The sequence below is a fragment of the Penaeus japonicus genome, unplaced genomic scaffold, assembly GCF_977035675.1.
Source record: "Penaeus japonicus unplaced genomic scaffold, GWHDUDI00000001_assembly GWHDUDI00000024, whole genome shotgun sequence".
NCBI classification, from domain to species: domain Eukaryota; kingdom Metazoa; phylum Arthropoda; class Malacostraca; order Decapoda; family Penaeidae; genus Penaeus; species Penaeus japonicus.
Genome location: NW_028234426.1, coordinates 26652243 through 26666478, shown reverse-complemented (window position 1 = coordinate 26666478; position 14236 = coordinate 26652243).

Below are 14236 nucleotides of genomic sequence, written 5' to 3'. Positions count from 1 at the left end.
GAGTGTGTGTGGGTGTGGGTGGGTGTGTGTATGTGGGTTTGGCCGCATGGGAGTGGGTGTTATGTTTTTTTTGTTTTTTTTTTGGGGGGGTGGGGGGACTGGGCTTTACGTGTGTGTGGCTATGTGGGTTTGGCCGCATGGGTGTGGGTTTTATGTTTGGGTTTTTGGGAGTGGGTTTTGTGTGTGTGTGGATATGGCTATGTGTGTTTGGCTGTATGGAAGTGGCTTTTATATGTGGGAGTGAGTTTTGTGTCTAGGTATGTGTTAGTGGATTATGTGTGAAGGTGAGAGGTGAGTGGATATCTGCATGTGGCTTTTGGCGTGTGGGAGTGAGTGTTACGTGTTGGTGTTTTGGAGTGGTTTTGTATGTGGCTGTGTGAGAATGTGGGAGTGAATTATATTTCTGGGTGGGTGGGTGTGGGCATATGCATCTGTGTGTGGGGTGTGTTTTTTTTTTTTCTTCTTCTTCTTCTTCTTTTCTTTCTTTCTTTTTTTTTTTCTTTTTCGTGTGTGGGTTGTCATGGGATGAGATAATGATGATGATAAAAAATGATGATGATGATAATGATAATGAAGATGATGATAATAATTAGGCTGGTAATGATAATAATACTTAGGCTGATAATGATAATAATGATGATAATAAAGATAATACTGATGAAAATAGTAATGATAATAATAATGATCATGATGATGATAATGATAATAATAATAATAATGATAATAATAATAATGATAATAATAATAATAATGATCATGATAATAATAATGATTATAATGATAATGATGATGAAAGTGATGATGGTAATAATACCAATGAAGCTAATATCAATAATAATGATGGTAATAATAGCAGTAACAACAAGGATACTAATGGTGAAACAAGGAAAATAACAAAAACAATGAGGATCTTAATAATCAAAATCATCATCATCATCCACATATCCTCACTCACCGATAACAACAACGGACAAAAGGAAACAACAAGAAAGATTAAAACCATGTTGAATAAAGTACATCTAAAATGACAGAAAAACAATATAACGTGCAATAAACATGCAACAATATTATGTAAAAAAAAAAAATACAGCGAAATTACTGAGCGAATGCGATATGCGCTTGGAAAAGGTATTCTTGATTGCGAACATTGCATATAAGGGATTTCAATTATGTTGCAATGGAGAATGACATTAGCTTTCTCTCGCTCTCTCTCTCTCTCTCTCTCTCTCTCTCTCTCTCTCTCTCTCTCTCTCTCTCTCTCTCTCTCTCTCTCTCCTCTCTCTCTCTCTCTCTCTCCCTCTCTCTCTCTCTCCCCACCCTCTTTCTCCTCCATCTCTCTCTCTCTCTCTTTCTCTCTCCTCTCTCTCTCTCTCTCTCTTTCTCTTCTCTTCTCTCCTCCTTCTTCACACTCACCAACCTCTCTCTCCTCTCTTCTTCAACTCTCTCTCTCTCTCTCTCCCTCTCTCTCTCACTCTCACTCTCTCTCTTCTCTCCCTCTCTCTCTCTCTCTCTCTCTCTCTCTCGCCTCTCTTCTCTTCTTCTCTCTCTCTCTTTCTCTCTCTCTTCCTCTCACTCTCTACTCTCTCACTCACTCTCTCTCACTCTCACTCACTCTCCATCTCTCCTCTCTCACTCTCTCTTTCTCTTTCTCTTCCTCTCTTCCTCTCTCTCTCTCTCCCACTCTCTCCACACACCTCTCACCTCTCTCCTCACCTCTTCACACTCTCTCTCTCTCTCTCTTCTCTCTCCCACCACCTCACTCTCCTCCTCTCACTCTTCTCACTCTCTCTCACCTCTCCTCTATTTTATTTATCTCTCTCTCTCTTCATTCTCATCCCACCCACTCACTCACTCGCTCTCATCTCACTCCTCTCTCTCACTCTCTCATCTCTCTCTCTCTCTCTCATCTCTCTCTCCTCTTCACTCTTCTCTCTTCTCTCTCCTCTCACTCACTTCTCTCCTCACTCTCACACACTCACTCATCACTATATAAATATAACAATATATATATATTATATAAATATATCTATATCTAAATAAATAAATACACTCTCTCTCTCTCTCCCTCTATCTCAACACTCCCTTCACTATCACACTCTTACTCTCACACTTCTTCCTCTCCTCTCTCTCTTCTCTCTCTTTCCTCCTCTTCCCTCCTCATTCTCCTCTCTTTTCTCTCCCTCTCTCTTCTCTCTACTCTCTCTTTCATCGATCTTTTCCCTTTCGCGTCGCTCTCTCATTGCTCTCGCCTCTACTCCTCTCTCTCTCCGCCTCTCTCTTCTCTCTACTCGCTCCGTCTCTCCTCTCTCCTCTCTCTCTCTCTCTATCCTTTTCTCTCTCACTCTCTCCCTCTCCTCTTTCTCCTCCCTCTCATCTCTCTCTTCTCTCTCCCTTTCCTCTCTCTCTCTCTTCTTCTCTCTCTCATGTCCTCGTCTCTCTCTCTCTCTCGTCTCTCTCATCCATCTCTCTCTGCGCCCGCTCTCTCGCTCTATCTATCTCATAAGTGATATATATATATTAATATATATATAAAATATTATATTATTATTTTTATAAGATAGATATTAATTGTACATATGTGTGTGTGTGTGTGCGTGTGTATGTGTGTCACTCTATCCATCTATCTATCTCTAGCCCTTTATCTCTATCTATCCAATGATTTATCTATATATTTGTCTGTCCATCTCTTTGTTATCATCTATTGGATTATTTCGACATTACCAAAGTTCATGTCATTTTTATGATAATAGAACTTAATTACCTCTCTCTGCAATATAAAACATTGGTCTCTCTCTCTCTCTCTCTCTCTCTCTCTCTCTCTCTCTCTCTCTCTCTCTCTCTCTCTCTCTCTCTCTCTCTCTCTCTCTCTCTCTCTGTCACACTATCTCTTTCTCTCTCTCTGTCTCCCTATCTCTTTCTCTCTCTCTTTCTCTCTCTATATCTCTCTCTCTGTCTGTATCACTATCTCTGGCTCTCTCTCGTTCTCTCCTTATTTCTCTCTATCTATCTATCTATCAATCTCTCTCTCTCTCTCTCTCTCTCTCTCTCTCTCTCTCTCTCTCTCTCTCTCTCTCTCTCTCTCTCTTCATATCTCCTCTCTCTCTCTCTCTCTCTCTCTCTTTCTCCTCCCTCTCTCCTCTCTCTTATCCCTCTCTCTCTCTCTTCTCTCTCTCACTCTCTCTCTCTCGCTTCTCTTCTTCTCTCCTCTCTCTCTCTCTCTCTCTCTCTCTCTCTTTCTCACTCTCTCACTCTCTCTCTTTCTCTCTCTTACGAGAGCTTCTCTTCTCTCTTTTGATCATCGCTCACTCTATCTCACTATCTCTTTATCTATATGCTATCGCTATATCGCTATCATCCTCCTCCTAGTTCTCTCTCTCTCTCTTTCTCCTCTTTCTCTCACACTCTATCTCTCCTCCCTTCTTTCTTTCACTCACTCTTTCTCTCCCTCGTCCTTCTCTCTTCGCTTCTCTTCTCCTGGTTGGGTTCTCTCTTTCTCATTCTCTTTCTCGCCGCTTCTCTCTCTTCTCTCTCTCTCTCTCTCTCTCTCTCTCTCTCTCTCTCTCTCTCTCTCTCTCTCTCTCTCTCTCTCTCTCTCTCTCTCTTTCTCTCTATCTCTCTCTTTCTTTCTCTCTCTCTCACTGTCTCTCTCTCTATCTATCTATCTCTTTATCTATATGGCTATCGCTATCTCTGTCTTTCTCTCTCACCTTTCTCCTAGTTCTCGCTTAATCTCTCTCTCTCTCTTTCTTTCTCTCACTCTTTCTCTCCCTCTCCTTCTCTCTTTCGCTTTCTCTATCTCTCTCTCTCTTTCCCTGTCTCTTTCTCTCTCTCTCTCTCTCTCTCTCTCTCTCTCTCTCTCTCTCTCTCTCTCTCTCTCTCTCTCTCTCTCTCTCTCTCTCTCTCTCTCTCTCTCTCTCTCTTTCTCTCTCTCTATCTCTCTATCTCTCTCTCTCTTTTGATCTATCTATCGATCTATCTATTTATCTATCTATCTATCTATTTATCTATCTATCGCTATCTCTGTCTTTCTCCTGGTTCTCGCTTTGCCAAAATGTCCTCCTTCTAATAACAAACTTTTAACTTTTATTGTCTCATTATCGCCCTTCTGTAGTTGTAGTTTTATAGATTCCAATACTTTACTGATTCTATAAAGTTTTCTTAGAGATAATTATTGTTGTTATTACAGTCTCCGTGTTCATTCTTCTCTTGTTATGATTATGTAAAAAGATATCTTACGTAATATCTTCAATATCATTGTTGTTTTCATTTTTTTTTTTTATCATAGTTATCATCATTGTCGCTATCGCTTTTATTAATGCTATTATCAATAATCAATAATAATTATAATTATCAATCGCTATTATCATTATCAATATTATGTTATTGATTATATTTTCATAAATATTATCATTATCATTATAATCTTTAGAATTTATCACTTACATTTTCATTATCAACATCAACATTTTCTTTAACAGTAATTATATCATCATCATCATCATTATCAGTGTTTAGTATAAGAAGTATTAGTTGTAGCACTAGTAGTAGTAGTAATTGTAGTAGTAATATCAGCTGTTGTAGTAGTAGTAATAATTGTACCATTAAATGTAGTAATAGTAGTTGTAATATCAGCTGTTGTAGTAGTAGCAGTAGTAGTAGTAGTAGTTTTAGTAGTAGTAAAAGTGATAGTAGTAATAGTAGTAGTAGTAGTAGTAGTAGTAATACAAGCAGTAGTATCAGAAACAGTAGTAGAAGAAGTAGTAGCAATATAGCAGTAGACAACCGACATCCTCACCATATCATCATCATCATCATCATCATCATCACCATAATGAATCCGCGTAGCATCTGTAGTCCTAAATGATTTCCCTCCAGTCATTATTCGCAACACTAGTTTATAAAAAAAAAAAAAAAAAAAAAAAAAAAAAAAAAAAAAAAAAAAAAAAAAAAAAAGGATTTTTAAAACCTCGAATGTACTCAGTATGTAATTCACCACAACATAACCACTCCTGTTGCAGTTTGACCAGCTGTCTCGCTGCTCGGAGGAGTATCGTGGAGTGATTACTGTGCGAGAAGCCACATGTGTCGCTTCGGCTGTTGATAATGAGGTCTTTCTCTCTCTCTCGCTCTCTCTCACTCGCTTTTGCTTTTGCTTTTGCTCTCTCTCTCTCTCTCTCTCTCTCTCTCTCTCTCTCTCTCTCTCTCTCTCTCTCTCTCTCTCTCTCTCTCTTTTCCTTTCTTTTAGTCTCTATCTCTCTCTCTTTCTATCTCTCTATCTATCTATCTATTTATCTATGTCTCTCTCTCTCTCGCTGGCTCGCTCGCTCTCACGCTCTCTCATTCTTTCTTTAAATCTCTCTCTCTCTCTCTCTCTCTCTCTCTCTCTCTCTCTCTCTCTCTCTCTCTCTCTCTCTCTCTCTCTCTCTCTCTCTCCTCTCTCTCTCTCTTCTCTCTCGCGCTCTCTCTCTCTCGCTCTCGTCGTTTCTCTCCTTCTCTTTCTCTCTCTCTTCTCTCTCTCTCTCTCTCTCTCTCTCTCTCTCTCTCTCTCTCTCTCTCTCTCTCTCTCTCTCTCTCTCTCTCTCTCTCTCTCTCTCTCTCTCTCTCTCTCTCTCTCTCTCTCTCTCTCTCTCTCTCGCTTGCTCGCTCGCTCGCTCTCACGCTCTTCCATTCTTTCTTTGTTTCTTTCTATAAATGTCTCTCTTTCTCTTAGTTGCTCTCTCGCTCTCGCTCTCCCTTTCTCTCTTTCTTCCTTTCTTTGAATCTCTCTCTCTCTCTCTCTCTCCCTTTCCTTCTTTCTTCCTTTCTTTGAATCTCTCTCTCTCTCTCTCTCTCTCTCTCTCTCTCTCTCTCTCTCTCTCTCTCTCTCTCTCTCTCTCTCTCTCTCTCTCTCTCTCTCTCTCTCTCTCTCTCTCTCTCTCTCTCTCTCTCTCTCTCTCTCTTTCTCTCTCTATCTCTTTCTTCTTCCCTCTTCCTCGCTCCTTTTTTTACTCTCGCCATCCCTATAATCTTCCCCTCCTTAACCGCCTTTCCTTTCTCATCTACGTTATTTTTGCATCCTATTTGGACTAATTTTTCTCTCCCCTACACCCTCTCTTTTCTTCCCTCATCCCAATTACCTTTCATTTGGGTATTTAATTTGGTATTTACTGATTTGTATCTAATAATGTAATTATCTTTTTTTCTCTGGTATTCATTTTCTTATAAGTCGAATTTAATCTTACTTATCAAGAAAGTAGATTTGGCAACAGTGTTCTGATTCCTGTGAACCTTTGGATATTTCTTTCTCGTGTGTTTGTGTGTGTGTGTGTGTGTGTGTGTGTGTGTGTGTGTGTGTGTGTGTGTGTGTGTGTGTGTGTGTGTGTGTGTGTGTGTGTGTGTGTGTTTGTGTGTGTGTGTTTGTGTGTGTGTGTGTGTGTGTGTGTGTGTTTGTTTGTTTGTGTGTGTGAGTGTGTGTGAGTGAGCGTGTGTGTGTGAGTATGTGTGTGTAGGGAGGAGGGAGAGAGAGAGAAACATAGACAACTAAACAGACAGAAAAGCGGACACAGAAAGACAGAGACAAATAATCTCAAGACATGGTATCCAAGTGCATATTTGAACAGCCATGCAATATTAAGAGAATACCATAACCAACAAGCAACGTCCAACCCTCGAAATCGAAATTTATAAAGAAAAAAAAATAACAACAACAACAAAACCAAAGTATAACAAAAGAAATCCTGAAAAAAGCTCCATGCAATATATGAAAAATAAATATGTTTACAGCAAGTCAGGTCATGCAATAATCCCTTGCAAATTCAAACTACAAATGGAATGGTCGTGTTTGCATGCTAAAGGCTTTGACAATCAGCTTGAATCGAGACGTACAAGTTATATCCTCGATGCTACAGTATAATGCGGAAAGGTTATCAACACGGCATTGAAATGAACATCCTTATTGAAATATGAATTTGATTGAGTGGGGAGACGAGTAAGAATGCAATAATAATTTGTGAATATGAGTATCTTTATGCAAATGATTTAGTAGAATGAGAACTGCATGGTTATATAGATGAATAAACAACAGGTTGATTGAATATCAGACAGACGTGGCCTGAAGTTTGTATCACTTGACGATGATAATTCATATGGTCTAGTAGACAGAAAATCTGTTCATTGAAAGGAATAAATGGCAACATAGGTAAGTCGTTTTGTAAATACAGATAGAAAATAAAAGAAAAAGAAAAAAAAGAAGTAAACACTTGAAAAAATAAAAGTAATAACAAGGCACTCACTCTTTCTCCTTCCCCCTCTCCCTTTCTTCCTTCTTTTCTTCCCCCTTCCCCCTTTCCTTCTCTCTCATCCTCTCCTCTCCGCCTCTCCTCCCCCTCTTCCTCCTTCTCTCTTTCCTCTTTCCTCCCCCTTTCCCTCTTCCCCCTTTACTCCCTTTCCTCCTCCTCCTCCTCACTTATGGAATGAAAGATAGAGAACTCAGTGAGAATAAGCTGAGGGAAAGAAGGAAGGACATGGAGAAACGGATGATAAAGGCAAAAGCATAATGAGCTTTTGCAACAAGCTTACCTGCCTTGCTCGAGCTGGATCATAAGACTGCCTTAGGATTCCTTGAGGGAGGAATTGCTCGTGTCTCTCTCCTTCAATCGGATCCTTTCCTGTCTTATCCTCTCTCCATTTCCTCTCTTCCTCTTTCACTCTCTTCCCTATCTCTCTCTCTCTTTCACTCTCTTCCCTATCTCTCTCTCTCTCTCTTTCACTCTCTTCCCTATCTCTCTCTCCCTCTTTCACTCTTTTCCCTATCTCTCTCTCCCTCTTTCACTCTCTTCCCTATCTCTCTCTCCCTCCTTCACTCTCTTCCCTATCTCTCTCTCCCTCTTTCACTCTTTTCCCTATCTCTCTCTCCCTCTTTCACTCTCTTCCCTATCTCTCTCTCCCTCTTTCACTCTCTTCCCTATCTCTCTCTCCCTCCTTCACTCTCTTCCCTATCTCTCTCTCCCTCTTTCACTCTCTTCCCTATCTCTCTCTCCCTCTTTCACTCTCTTCCCTATCTCTCTCTCCCTCTTTCACTCTCTTCCCTATCTCTCTCTCCCTCTTTCACTCTCTTCCCTATCTCTCTCTCCCTCTTTCACTCTCTTCCCTATCTCTCTTTCCCTCTTTCACTCTCTTCCTCTTTCACTCTTTTCCCTATCTCTCTCTCCCTCTTTCACTCTCTTTCCTATCTCTCTCTCTCTCTTTCACTCTCTTCCTCTTTCACTCTTTTCCCTATCTCTCTCTCCCTCTTTCACTCTCTTCCCTATCTCTCACTCCCTCTTTCACTCTCTTTCTTATCTCTCTCTCCCTCTTTCACTCTCTTCCTCTTTCACTCTTTTCCCTATCTCTCTCTCCCTCTTTCACTCTCTTCCCTATCTCTCTCTCCCTCTTTCACTCTCTTCTCTATCTCTCTCTCCCTCTTTCACTCTCTTCCTCTTTCACTCTTTTCCCTATCTCTCTCTCCCTCTTTCACTCTCTTCCTCTTTCACTCTCTTCTCTATCTCTCTCCTTCTTTCACTCTCTTTCCTATCTCTCTCTCCCTCTTTCACTCTCTTTCCTATCTCTCTCTCTCTCTTTCACTCTCTTCCTCTTTCACTCTTTTCCCTATCTCTCTCTCCCTCTTTTACTCTCTTCCCTATCTCTCTCTTCCCTCATCCATCCTCCCTTCCTCCTCCTCTCCCTTCTCTCTCCCATCTTTCGTCCCCCTCTTCCCCTGTCTCCATCCTCCCTTATTCTCCCTCACTTTCTTTCCTATCTCTCTCTCTCTCTTTCACTCTCTTCCCTATCTCTCTCTCCCTCTTTCACTCTCTTCCCTATCTCTCTCTCCCTCTTTCACTCTCTTCCCTATCTCTCTCTCCCTCTTTCACTTTCTTTCCTATCTTTCTCTCTCTCTTTCACTCTCTTCCCTATCTTACTCTCCCTCTTTCACTCTCTCCCTCTTTCACTCTCTTCCCTATCTCTCTCTTCCTCTTTCACTCTCTTCTCTCATCCATCCTCCCTTCCTTCTCCTCTCCCTTCCCTCTCCGATCTTTCCTTCCCCCTCTTCCCCTGTCTCCATCCTCCCATCCTCCCCCTACTCCTCCTCTCTCTTCCTCCTCCCTTCCTCCTCCTCTCCCTTCCCTCTCCGATCTTTCCTTCCCCCTCTTCCCCTGTCTCCATCCTCCCATCCTCCCCCTCTCTTCCTCCTCCTCTCCTCCTCACTCTCTCCTCCATCCTTCTCTCTCTTCTCATCCTTCATGCCTTCAGTCCCTAAGGCCAAGAAGCAGATGTAGAAATGGCGGATCCAAGTAGGGTGGAGGGGGAGGGGGAGGGGAAGGGGGGGGGGTGAAGGAAAGGTCGTGGAGTCGTGGAGTCGTATTCTCCGGAGAATGACTAATCCATTCTAATCCCCGGCGTCACAATCGCCGTCTAATCTCCTTTCAGAAATATATAATCCAGCTTTTGATCTCGCTGATACACTCAGAACCATTATTCACGTTGGATAATGGTGACATGGCAACCTTTCTCCGTGTCTTTGTATTACGGTTCTGCAAGTGTGTCTTATGTATTCTTAAGATATGCTTATTCTTTATCTATCTAACTATTTATCTATCTATCTGTTCCTCTTTTATTGTTTGTTTATTTATTCATTTTGTTATTCATTCATCTATTCCCTTATTTCTCTATTTATCTATTCATCTTTTATCGTTTGTTTGCTTATTTATCTATTTAGTTATTCATTTTATCTATTTCATTATTTCTCTATCTATTCATTATTTTTTTTTATCCATCTATCTATTTATTCATCTTTCTATCTATACATTTATTTATTTGTGTTTATTATCCTTTGATTATACAATTATTTTGGTTGTTTCTTACATTCATTGGTATACATGTATGTATGTGAGTATGTTACCCTTATTATCACTGTTGAAATTATCATTATTGCTATCATTATTAGTTTTATCATTATTTACACTATTATTCACGATATAACTAATACCATTTTTTTGTCCTTATCACTATTATTGTTATAATCATCATATTGTTGTTATCATCATTGTTGTTATTATCATTATTATTTATATTCTCGTTTAACATTATTGTTATTGTCATTATCATTATTATTATCGTCATAATCAATGTTATTATTATAGATCTTATCATAATTATTTATATCATAATTATTATCACTATCATGATCACTATCATTATCAGCACTATTACTATATTTTACTATAATCATCATTGCTGCTTTCATTATCATTAGTATCATCATCATTGCCTTTATCACTGTTATCATTATCATTATCATAATCACCATTATTATCGTGGTTACTAATATTATTCTTTTTGTTATTATTATCATCATTATCATCCCCATCATCATAATTGCCATTATCATTGTTATCATCAATATTATTGGCACTGTCATTACGATTACTGATATCACTAATATTATCGTTACCATCATTATTGCTATTATCATTATAACTATTATCATCATCATTATTCCTATTACCATTATCATCAGCATTGTTATCATTATCATCATCATTATTACCATTATCATTACTATCATTATCATCATCATTATTACCATTATCATTATCGTTATCATTATCATCATCATTAGTACCATTATCATTACTATCATTATCATCATCATTATTACCATTAATCATTATTACCATTAATCATTATCGTTATCATTATCATCATCATTATTACCATTATCATTAATATCACTAGCATCATCATTATTATCATTATCATTATTACCATTATTATTATCGTTATCATTATCATCATCATTATTACCATTATCATTACTATCATTATCATCATCATTGCTGATATAATCCTCCTCCTCCTTTTCCTCCTCCTCATCATCATCATCATCATTAAGATCATCATCCCTATCCTCAATAAAATTATCACACCTCCTTTCTCATTCCTCCTCCTTTCACCTTCTTGTTCTTAAGGAAGTATCGAGAAACCCTCGGCATGCCAAAAGAGGCTTCCAGAGAGAGAGGTTTCCGCGGTGTCCAGTGTCTCTGGCATTCCAATAAGCCTTCGCTGAACTTCCCTGCTTGTTCAAAACCTGACCAAGAATGTGTGGGACGCGAGACCTATAGAATCTATACGAGGTCTTTGTTTTACGTTATTAGTTTGTGGTGGAGGTAGTGATGGGGGGGACGAGGCTTGTAAGTTAAGTTTGCTGGAAAAGATCGATTTTCCTTTTTTTTTCTCTCTCTTTCTTTCTTTTTTTCTTTCTTTTTTTTCTTTCTTTCTTTTTTCTTTCTTTTTTTTCTTTCTTTTTTTTCTTTCTTTCTTTTTTTCTTTCTTTCTTTCTTGTTTTCTTTCTTTCTTTCTTTTCTTTCTTTCTTTCTTTTTTTTTTCTTTCTTTCTTTCTTTTTTTTCTTTCTTTCTTCTTCTTCTTCTTCTTCTTCTCACTCTTTACATATCTTTTCCGATCGCTTACCTCTCTTCCCCTATTTCTTTCTATTTTTCTATTTCTATCTATTTATGTATCTATCTATCTTTATTCATCTATCTTTATCTCTATCTATCTATCTATACTTATCTATTCATATTTATGTATTTTTATTTCTCCCTTGCTCTCTCTCTCTCTCTCTCTCTCTCTCTCTCTCTCTCTCTCTTTCTTCATACATACATACATATGTATATATGTATATATATATATATATATATATATAAATATATATATATATATATATATAATATATATATATATGTATATATATATATATATATATATATATATATATATATGTATATATATATATATATATATATATATAAATATATATATATATATACATATATATATATATATATATATATATATATATATATAAATATATAAAGAGAGAGAAAGAAAGAGAGAGAGAGACATATAATTTTGCTGTCTCTCTCTCTCTCTCTCTCTCTCTCTCTATATATATATATATATATATATATATATATATATATATATATATATATATATATATAATATATAATTATATATATATATATATTATATAATATATATATATATATATATATATATATATATATATATATATATATACATATTATTGCTGTCATTATCTTTGATCCTTATACTAATTCATATAAGGATATGGAAATTTCTCTATGTATCCGTATTATTAATAATATTATCATCAATAATAAAACATATACATACATATATCTCTCTATATGTAGTTTTTCGACCACAGAGAGAACTGATCAAAGAATGAAGACGAGAAACCAATATAAAATGAATAAGAGAGGTATATAAAAAAAAAAAGTATTTTTGAAGCGCATATAGACAAGAAAAAATAGTGGAAGAAATAGAGGAATGAAAGAAGAAACCTTCAAAAAATAATTAAAAAAAAAAAAACAGAGAAATAAAAGAAGAAGCAGGGGAAGGGATGAAAAAACATAGGAATAAAAGAAGAAACAGAGGAATAAAAGAAGAAACAGAGGAATAAAAGAAGAAGCAGGTGAAGAGATGAAGAAACAGGAATAAAAGAAGAACAGAAGAAAAAAGAAGAAGCAGATGAACACTAGAAGAAATAAAATAATAAAAGAAGAAACAGAAAAATAAAATAAACAGCATAGGAATAAAAGAAGAAACAAAAATAAAAGAAGAAACAGAAGAATTAAAGAAGAAACAGGAATTAAAGAAGAAGCAGAGGAATTAAAGAAGAAACAGAGGATTTAAAGAAGAAACAGGAATTAAAGAAGAAACAGAGGAATTAAAGAAGAAAAACGAAAGAAGAGGTAAAGAAACAAATGGAAAAGGTAGAGAAAGGCGAAGACGGAAGCCGAGTCCACGATGGAGACTCGGGAAGCTCCGTATCAACACCCAGCGTCTTGAGAGCCACTTGGGAGACTCTCGTGGGAGGTCTTCAAGGAGGCTTCGGGGTGTTAGCGAGGTTGTCTTGGGAGGCCCTTAATGAAGGAGCTTCTTCTTGCTAGTCTGTGCCATTCTCCCCTCCCCCTTCCTTTCCCTTTCCTTCTCTTCCCATTCCTTCATTTCTCTTCCCCTCCTTTCTCTTTCCATCTCTTCCCCTTCCCTCCTTTTCCTTTCCTTCCTTTCCCTTCCTTTCCCTTCTCCTCTTTTCTTTTCCCTTCCCTTCTGTTCCTTTCCACAACCTTCCTTTCCTCTTCCTTCCCTACCCCTTCCCCACGTCTATTTAGCTCCCTCCCTTCCTTTTATTCGTCTCCCTGCCCTCTCTCTCTCTTCCTTAAACGCATTTTTTTCTTTTTCCTTTACAATCACCCTCCTCGCTGTCTTCTCCATATCCCTACCTTTCTTTTTCTTCTCTCTTTGCACCCCCCTTCTCCTCTCTACACCTCCCTACCCAATCGCTATCCCCTCCCTACCACTACCTTCTCCCCCTCTGTCCCCAACACACTCTTCCCCCCTTTCCATTCCCCTCTCGCCCCCCATCACCTCCCTCTTCCCTCCTCTATCCCTACAAACTCCCTTCCACCCTCTAATTCCCCATTACCCTCTCCTCCTCCCCCTCCCTTTCCCCACCCCCTCCTCCTCTTCATCCTACTCCTCCTCATCCTACTACTACTCCTCCTCCTCCCTCTCACTCCCCTCCTCCTCCTCCTTCTCCTCCCTCTCCCAACCTCCTCCTTTTCCTTCCCCTCCTCATCCTCATCCTACTCCTCCTCCTCTTCCTCTTCCTCCTCCTCCTTCTCCTCTCTCTCCCCACTCCCTCCTACTCCCTTTCCTTCCCCTCCTCCTCCTCCTCCTCCTCCTCTTCCTCCTCCTCCTCATCCTCCTCTTCCTCCTCCCCCTCCTCCTCCTTCCCCTTCCCTTACCTCTATTGTTCTCGAGGAGTGTGTCTTTGGGTCCAAGACGTGTGAGATGTTGACTGATACGGCGAGAAGAGGAACAAGATGGAAAAATCTGCGAGGAAAAGAAAGAGGGTTATTGCGGTACAGACGAAGAAGAAGAAGAAGAAGAAGAGAGTGGGGGGGGGGGTAGAGAGAGAGAGAGAGAGAGAGAGAGAGAGAGAGAGAGAGAGAGAGAGAGAGAGAGAGAGAGAGAGAGAGAGAGGGGGGGGGGGTTGGAGAGAGAGGGAGAGAGAGAGAGAGAGAGAGAGAGAGAAAGAGAGAGAGAGAGAGAGAGTAAGGAGGTGAGGGAGGTTAGGAGAGAGACAGATAGATACAGAGGAGGAGAGAGTGAGGAAGAGAGAAAGAGAGA